The sequence below is a fragment of the Syngnathus typhle genome, linkage group LG1, assembly GCF_033458585.1.
Source record: "Syngnathus typhle isolate RoL2023-S1 ecotype Sweden linkage group LG1, RoL_Styp_1.0, whole genome shotgun sequence".
NCBI lineage: Eukaryota > Metazoa > Chordata > Actinopteri > Syngnathiformes > Syngnathidae > Syngnathus > Syngnathus typhle.
The window spans coordinates 6,084,765-6,094,916 of NC_083738.1; positions in this window are offsets into that span (position 1 = coordinate 6,084,765).

A 10,152-nucleotide genomic window follows, 5' to 3' on the forward strand; every position below is an offset into this window, starting at 1 on the left:
AATTTGAATCTCACAGGGAATCATTTAGCGCACACGGACAAGAATGTAGTTGCTTCATATTCAAGCTTGTCCTTTCTCCTAAATGGCTCCATTATCTGAGCAAAATAAGAAGCAGACATAATTGGCTTCAAAGCAATCAATATTTCCCTATTCAACTCCAAGCTGTAAGGGACATTGTATTCTTAATGATTAGTAATTACGTTCACAATGGGTTCACTTTTGCCACATCACTCCTACTCTTACGTGGCTCGTATATTAAGTGTTACATCGCATTGTTATGAAGTGCAGACAACTTTAAATGCATTTTTATTCCTTTTGAGGTTCCTGAACCTCATGGTCACTTCCTTCCAGAATCGCAGTGTGCAAGCATCTTTGATAAGTAGCAGTCGTCATGATTTTATTGTATTTTTATAAACAGTAGAGTTTGTGATGCGTTTTGTGTGGATAAAATAGATATCACTGATCTCAATCCCATCAAATAATATGAGGAAAAATTAAAACTTTACAGAACACAGTAATGAATATAAAAATAAAAAATAATATGTTGGTCCGTTTTTACATCCTTGTGGTGTCATGGCTAACGGTCCCAATAGTACTAGTGTTCATGTACTTTTGCTGTTCCATGCTGGAACAAGAATTTGGGAAGGATTCTAATATGGTGCAAAGTGCATGGATTGTGTGTTTCGAGTTGGTGACGCAAAATACCAAGCATGTTGAACAGTGCACATGTTACAAAGTGTTTAACTTGAAGATAACTTGCTGTCATGGTTATTGTCATGCAGCACAGGACATTCCAAGAGAGGACATAACTCAACAGAGGAGCGCTTAGTGTGAAATGGAAGCTAGTACATAACATAAGGCTGTGTATTAAATCCACGAGGATGTTGTAGGGAGGTCATGTATAGCAAGTTTTACTGGATTCCTCTCATCATTGAAGGCATCATAATTCTTTGGAGTGTTTTCTGCAGTCCTGACCATATTTGTAATCCAAGCTGTGGAAAACTCATTTCAGTCAACAGATCACATGATTGTATGTCGGTAACAGATTTCCCTTGCAGCACACGACAAGCCTCTGGTCAATATTTATTCTGGATATAGTAGTTTCCCCCTATAACTGTAGATAGATCATTTAGTTTTAATGTTTTAATGTTTTTATGATCAATAACGTATCGACGGTGCAACACCGGTTAGCACGTCCGCCTCACATTCAGGAGGGTACGGGTTCGATTCCACCTCCGACCCTCACAGTGGGGACTTTGCATGTTCTCCCTGGGGCCGCGTGGGTTTTCTCCGGGCAGTCCGGTTTCCTCCCACATCCCCAAAACATGCTTGGTAGGCCGATTGAGCACTCCAAATTGCCCCTAGTTGTGAGTGCGAGTGCGAATGGTTGTTCGTCTCTGTGTGCCCTGCGATCGGCTGGCAACTGGTTCAGGGTGTCCCCCGCCTACTGCCCGGTGACTGCTGGGATAGGCTCCAGCACGGCCGCGATGGGCTTTTGCTGCCCATTAAAATAACCATCTTCTTAAATTGACTCCTCGATGAGCTTTGTGAATAAATCTGATAAAAGCAGATGGTGTGAAAAACTGTGAGCAAATGTAGTCTATAAAATATTTCTACAAAAAAAGTCAACTGTGAGTTTTGAGAATTGTTATTGCTCTCACAAGGACTGAGTTAATTAATGCTCAAGATTAAGCTGTTATTCACGTGACATGCATAAAACTTGCCAGACATGCAGATCATGAAACCTGAACTTGGATTGTATGAGCGCATGTGTGCGTGTGGGGTTATAACCTACGCAACCCTACCCCACCTCCAACGGAACCTCCTGCCATGCTTTTGCCACACAAGTTAGAACGTCTTAGCGCTATTCAACGATTATACTAAGCAGGAAATCTAGGGCCCTGTACCTACATATATATAGATGGCCTTGCATCATTAAAGTACCATAAACCAAATGTTAGATTGTGGGCCACCTGATTTATCTAACATTCACAAGTTAACCTTTAAAATAACCTAACAGAAATAATGAACAACTACTGCTAATTGTAAATAGAATTTAAGATGTTTCAGGTAAAAGTGACAATGATAAATCATTTCTAGAACCCATCCATCCAATATCCAAACTACTTTATCTCACAAGAGTTGCAGGGGTGCTGGGGGCCGGCGGGGTACACCCTGAACTGGTTGCCAGCCGATTGTAGGGCATATATAAACAGACAACATTTTACACTCACAATCACATTACCACCCAAAATATTAAACTACCGTATTTTCCCGACTATAAGGCGCACGGGACTACAAGGCGCACCTTCAATGGATGGCCCATTTTAAAACTTAATCCTTATATAAGGCGCACCGGACTATAAGGCGCACCATTAATGCATCATGTCGGATTTTTAATCCAAATCAAATCATTCTCCATTTTATCTTTTTTATTTCAACTTCAGATGCAACAAATGACTTTATAATCACAAAATAATGATCCATAGTCTTTTTGATTCATGATTCATAGTCTTCAGCAGGCCACTTATGCTTGATTTCATGACACAATGCTTCGGGCCAGTTTGAATTTAGGAATTTAGTCCATATATAAGGCGCACTGGACTATAAGGCGCACTGTTGGCTTTTGAGAAGATTTTAGGTTTTTAGGTGCGCCTTCTAGTCCGGAAAATACGGTAACTCAATAATGTGTAGCTTGGTAAAGACATACAATATACATAGACAATGTGAAGATCTGTTTTATATTTTCATGAAAAAGAGATGATAGATGGTGCAGCTTGTTGTCACGGTGACTTTGGAGGGAAGCTTGCAAACGCTAAATGTACAGCGTATATTGGAACAGGACTGGGTATGAGAGCCTGCTGAACTTACAGTGCTTAAATATTTACACGCTACATTGATGCATACTCATTTTCTGTCCATCCATGCGTTTTCTATATGACTTAACCTCATTACGGTCAGGGTTGAGCAGGAGTCTATTCCTTCTGTCTGGGTTCGAGGCAGGGTACACTTTTAGTATGGGATCTGACCTGATCACCAGTCAGTTGCAGGGCATATGCAGTACAGAAAAACATCCATTCCCCCTCACCTTTACACATGGAGTCGAGAGACCGCAATGAACCCAACATGCATAACTTTGGGAATGTGGGAGGAAGCTGGAGCAAAATCTATCCCAAGACAGCAAACACGTCACTGGAAGACCCAGGCCAATACTGAATCCTAAACCTCAGAGCTGTTGGCCAGATGAGCTAAACATGGGGTGTCAAACTCTGGCCAGCAGTCCAAATTTGGCCCACTGTGTAAATATATTCGGCCCATGAAGACAAAGGGAGTTTCGCCAGTTTAACGTAACAAGTCAGTGAACGATCGGCTAAGGCAGCGCTATGGAGGCCAATCAGAGCCAGTGTTTTTACATGTGTGCCGACGCGCATTGGTCAGTCGTCACACGTAACACCAACAGAGAGGAGGCAGAACTGGTGAGTCAGCAGTAAGCTGATGAAAAGTTAGCATTTTCAAGGTGGCAATATCAACATTATTTTAAATTCATTGAGGTTAAAGGCAGAAACGTGCATGAGCGTGTACTTTCCCTGGTAACAAGTTATGTACTATTATTCAGTCATTCAGTTAATAACTCAGTTACTTTTTTGAACAAGTACTGAGTTCCCAACACTGTAAATTAAGGGCTAATAATAATTTGTGATATATACCTTTTACATTTGTTAGCATTCTGTTTAGGTTTGTTTTCTGTCTTCCCTTAGGTCAGTGCTTCTTAATTATTTTCTGTTACGCCCCCCCCTAGCAAGAAGAAAACTATTCGCGCCAACCCCCCCCCCTCCCCACCGTGACTATCCTAACTTGTCTTGTAAGTCGTAAAACGTTCTAAGATTGACAAGACTGTTACAAGGTCAGTTTTCAGGCATATTTATTTCCCTTAGGTTAACGTTGGCCCGTGATTAGCTAATGGAATGTTTGCCATTTGCTAGTTCCACTATAATTCGTGACAACTATTTTTGTGTCATAATTGAAAGTGTGCCAAGCATAAAATTCAGGAACGTTACCAAGGAGCTAATCGTGCCTCTTTCCTCGAAAGACAAATTAATGTCATGTATGAGTTTTTTTGCATTAATATGTATTATTATTATTTATGAAATTATTTACTACATTATAATGATATTTACATTAATGGCACTTTATGGAGGGATGTTTCGTAAAAGAGTTATATTGTGGTATATCAAGCTCAATTGCAACTAGAATTTTGCAATTTCTGGAGAAATTGCGTGTGAAGGCGAAATGTATGAATAACTTCTTCGGGGAATGCTGCCGAACGATGTTGAAACGTGTTGAATTACTTGAGAAATGTAGAATATTTGGAGAATTTGTGGTGAATTTCAAAATAAAAGATGTGAAGTTTTTGGTAAGTGGGAAGTTGTGGAATAGGTAGAAAAATGATGAACAGTTGAAAGTTGGAATGGGTTGAATCGGTTGAAAAATGTAGAAATGAGAAGGGAAAAAGGAATTGGGTGTGAATTTCAAAATAAAAGATGTGAAGGTTTTGGGAAGTTGTGGAATAGGTCGAAAAATGATGAACAGTTGAAAGTTGGAATGGGTTGAATCGGTTGAAAAATGTAGAAATGAGAAGGGAAAAGGGAATTGGGTGTGAATTTCAAAATAAAAGATGTGAAGTTTTTGGTAAGTGGGAAGTTGTGGAATAGGTAGAAAAATGATGAACAGTTGAAAGTTGGAATGGGTTGAATCGGTTGAAAAATGTAGAAATGAGAAGGGAAAAGGGAATTGGGTGTGAATTTCAAAATAAAAGATGTGAAGTTTTTGGTAAGTGGGAAGTTGTGGAATAGGTAGAAAAATGATGAACAGTTGAAAGTTGGAATGGGTTGAATCGGTTGAAAAATGTAGAAAGGAGAAGGGAAAAGGGAATTGAGTGTGAATTTCAAAATAAAAGATGTGAAGTTTTTGGTAAGTGGGAAGTTGTGGAATAGGTAGAAAAATGATGAACAGTTGAAAGTTGGAATGGGTTGAATCGGTTGAAAAATGTAGAAATGAGAAGGGAAAAGGGAATTGGGTGTGAATTTCAAAATAAAAGATGTGAAGTTTTTGGTAAGTGGGAAGTTGTAGAATAGGTAGAAAAATGATGAACAGTTGAAAGTTGGAATGGGTTGAATCGGTTGAAAAATGTAGAAATGAGAAGGGAAAAAGGAATTGGGTGTGAATTTCAAAATAAAAGATGTGAAGTATTTGGGAAGTTGTGGAATAGGTAGAAAAATGATGAACAGTTCAAAGTTGGAATGGGTTGAATCGGTTGAAAAATGTAGAAATTAGAGTACAAAAACGGAATTTGAGAGAATTTTGGTTGAATTTCAAAATAAAAGATGTGAAGTTTTTGGTAAGTGGGAAGTTGTGGAATAGGTAGAAAAATGATGAACAGTTGAAAGTTGGAATGGGTTGAATCGGTTGAAAAATGTAGAAATTAGAGTAGAAAAACGGAATTTAAGAGAATTTTAGTTGAATTTCAAAATAAAAGATGTGAAGTTTTTGGTAAGTGGAACGTTGTGGAATAGGTAGGCAAAAGATGAACAGTTGAAAGTTGGAACGAGTTGAATCGGTTGAAAAATGTAGAAGTTAGAGGTGAAAAACGAAATTTTGTGAAAATTTGTCGGAATTTTTAACGTGAAAACGTGAAATTTTCGAATTTGGGAATTTTGGGAATATCGAGAATCCTTCCGAATGTGATTAGAATGTGCTGAATGATGTGAATTTCAAATTGGAACGACGTAAATGTGAAATGTCGAATGTGCCATTAAGAATGAATGGGGAAAAATTTGTCGGAATTTGGGGAATTTTGCGGAATCGGAAAATATTCGGAATGAGAAAAATACAAGCCACCCTTCGCCTTCACACAATTACAATTACAGGGGCTCTTGCAATATAATTTGGCACATATAACGTCTGTGCGAAATAAAGTGTGATGTTTTTTTATGGCCGAGGGCGGCACTCAGTAGTTTCGCCAAGGGAGTAATTCAGTGTAGAACCGCCACTGGTTGTACTCCTATGTTGAGCACTCACTTGAACATGCATGGGTGTCCTGCATCAAGCTGAATTTCCCTTGATGTCAATAAAGTATCTACAATATTTGTGCAGACATACTATTGCTCAACATGCTGTATCTCCCACAAAATGTATATGTTTGCTTGCTTTGCCCCTGTCAGCCACCACGATGATCTGGTCAGTCGCTACGTGCACCTGTTCTGCTGGCGTTCCAGCCCTTGTTTTCCCAGTTTCCTATTCCTTAAATAAAGAGTCCGTGTTGCACATTGTTGTCCTGCCTCATCCGTAACATGCTTAGGTTTTGTTTGGAGTTGAAAATGTGATTTCTTTTTTCACCTCCATTGAGTGTTACTGAATTATAGTTTGTGTGGGTGTATATGTTTCTTGTGTCTGTGAACAGGTCATTCATTTATAGTATAAATGAAGCAAACAAGCATATTTCGACAGATATAAAACTAGACACAAAAATGGGAACACCAGATATGTATCAAACTTAACAATATTGCTCCCTTTCCCAATCAAGACCTCAATGTCCGGAAGTATCCTTTAAACCAGCGGTTCCCAACCTTTTTTGCACCATGGACCGGTTACATGTCAGACAATATTTTCACGGACCAGCCTTTAAATAAATATATAAACAGATAATACATTTATAATCATTTATACCAACTCAGTGGACTAGTGGTTAGAGTGTCCGCCCTGAGACTGGAAGGTTGTGGGTTCAAACCCCGGCCGGGTCATACCAAAGACTGTAAAAATGGGCTCCATTGCCTCCCTGCTTGGCACTCAGCATTAAGGGTTGGAATTGGGGGTTAGAAGGAGTGGAGCTCTTTACAAGCCCTAGGCTTCGTCTCCCTCCTTGCACAGTTATTGATATAATAATATGTGCTAAACAATAAACTAAACTAAACTAAACTAATAATAACAAAACTCGTAAATATAAAACTCACCAGTATCTGCTCCGTGGCTTTACGGGCTCGACTGGTGAAACATGTTACGCGTCTTGACCTGAATTAATTGATCGTCGATAAAAAAAATGTTTGGTTTTTTTTTCTGTGCGGCCTAGTACCAAATGACCCACGGACCGGTATCAGTCCGCGGCCCTGCGGCCCACCTCAATATGTTGTCATGCTTTGTTTTAGAGTTCAGTGGTTATGGCTGAAATCGTTCAAGAAGCATGGACTGCCACGTGTACTTATGGATCTGAATCTCTTTCCGGATGGTAAAGTTCAAAAAAGGTTGTATGTAGACAGTGTGGAAATAGTCTTTGATGATGATGAATGACTTGTGGAAGCAGTGAGAGGTGAAGCTGTCATTCAAGGATGGGAGCTCAGAGTTGGTTATGTGTTGTGTAGTATTTAGAATTGTATGCAGTGTTTTTTGTTTTTCCTGCTGCTGACCTCCTCCCGTCTCATGTAAGGATGCCGTACGTCAGAGGACTGGGCGTAAGGCACAAGCAGATGGTGTGATCGACTAATCTTACAGATTTTTTTTTTTAATTGGATGTGACTCACTGGCAAACAGACCAGAGTGGACAACATATCTTGCACAAATTCAGCTGGGATAGGTTCCGCGTCACCGGCGCCCCAATTGAGGACAAGGTATAGAAAATGTATGGATGTATGGATTTTTTTTACTGCTCTGTTATAAAGTGAAGGGCACTGTAATCATCTCCATGTCACTACAAATCAATCACACCTCTGGGCACTGTCCAGTTAGGAAGCAATAAAAATTGAGAATCAATCTCACCTGCTGAGTGGGGGGACAGAAAACAGATGGGAAGGAAGATAGCAAGATATAGGAACGATATTGAATCCTTTCTGGATGCGTCCTTGCTCGTCGTTTCTTCAGTACACATGCCACTCACTAATAGTACTGTGGGATGTATTTTTGCAGGTAGTGAGTGCAGCTCTTTGAGTGTTGCACATGCAGTCATTATCTACTCGCAAAATTCAAGCTCAAGGAGACATGCCGTTAAACCAGGAGATTTGGGGGGAGGGGGGCAAAATCCAAGCAACAGGACTGTGATTTCCTCCACAGGAAGAACAGGAAAATCAAACAGATCTCAAGTAGGCCTCTCGTGTTCATGTTGCTGGTTTCCTTCAACTGTCAGCAAAAGACTTGTCAAAAGCATTGACGTGATACCAGGAGAAAGGCGAGTACACCAGGAGAGGGGCTGTACAAGGGTAACAACCCGTCAGCAAGACGGCTGAGCAAATTGATCTCCAGCAGGCCACTTGTGTTTCTCATGACACACTTCTCATGAGCAAGTTCACGTAAGTACACCAGGAGAAGAAGAACCCTAACACTGCACTATTTGCTCCTTTATGTGCACAACCATTGCAACAACCCAATCGGAAGTGAAATAGCAAAAAGATAGAAATGCACAACACACCAGAGGCATTACTTGCACAATCATAGATGCCTAAAATCCAAGGAAAGGTTTCCTCCCAGTCAAACTGATTGAAAACACATATACTACATAGAATAGTAGTGGACTTAAATGGATGATGCAAGAAGAAAAAAAACAGGCATCATGCAAAGCCTTCCTAAACAGATCAAATATGCCAAGAAAATCACAATAACCTCTCAACCAAGCACACTTTTAAGTTTGGATAAGACAACATATACAGACATGCCTGTTTTCAAACTAAAACCGCGGGACTCTTTTTTCACTAAGATTCACTCCACCCATCATTGCACTTTATGTTCCAAGGTGCAATGGGGCTCTTTATCTGTGTGATGAGATATGCACTGGCTCATTTTCATTACAAGGTCTTAAAGGTAACATGCCACCATACATCACAACATCAAACTGGTAACTATTCAACATGTTTCAGTGGTTATAATAATCTACAACACTCAAGAATTGATTAAAAACGATTTTGCTTTTGAATGTAAATGTTTTTAATATTGGCTCTGTTTCCTTCCCATGTTCTCTCTGCATCAGGGCTGTCAAGCTCCAGTCCTCAGGGGCGGCATTCCTACATCTTTTTTTTGTTAAACACACCTAATTCAATTGATCAGGGTCATTATTCAAGTTTCAAGTTCAAAGTCAGCTTTATTGTCAATCCCTTCATATGTCAGACACACAAAGAAACCGAAATTCCGTTTCCTCCATCCCACGGTGACGAAAAAATAAAACAATGGAAAGATGACCTTGGAAAAAGAAGGATATGGTGACTTTGTTCAAATTGGGAAACAAGTAGACGACACAAAATAAAAACAAGAAGGCACAAACAATAACTAATAAATAATAAATAAATAAAAATAACCCAATAAATAAGAGGAGCAAAACTGAGCCAGTGTGCGTACAGCTGACAGTAAGCATAGCGCAAAGTACAGGACGCTACGCAGAAAGGGGGGGCTAGTTCAGGATCCTAACAGCCTGGAGTATGAAGCTGTTGGGAGAGTCTGGTGGTGCGGGAGCGCAGGCTCCTGTACCTCTTCCCAGAGGGCAGAAGCTCAAACAAAGAGTGAGCGGGGTGACTCACATCACTCACAATCGTGGTCGCCTTGTGGGTGAGATGGGAGGTGTAAATGTCCTTCAAGGAGGGGAGCGAAGCACCAATAATCTTACCAGCCGTGTTCGCTATGCGCTGCAGGGCCTTCAAGTTGTAGTCAGTGCAGCCGCCACCCCAAACAGCAATACAGCTGGAGAGGACGCTCTCAATGGTGCCGCAATAAAACTTACACACATGGTTTTGCTTAAAGCACAATTCCATCTGAGTCTGATCACCATACAAACACATGTAAGCATGCATGAGCTAACGAATGGGATCCCACACTGTCTGTCCCTTTGCACATACATAGAAAAACGATTTTGCTGCAAGGAAATGTTATGCTAAGCAAAGTATGAGATGTTCATCAAATATTTAAAATTACAGTAATCACAAAAAAGTCCAAGTCATCTGTTGAATTTCATTGAAGGCATTGCATAATACATTGTATCAGGTGCTGTTTGCAAAGCAAGATTTAGATTAGATGTTGCGTTTATATTTAGATTTAACATTTTCTCTCAGCGTAACATACTGTACAACATTTGGATTTAAACATCACATATATTATATGGAAATATTGTTGAAATGTGCA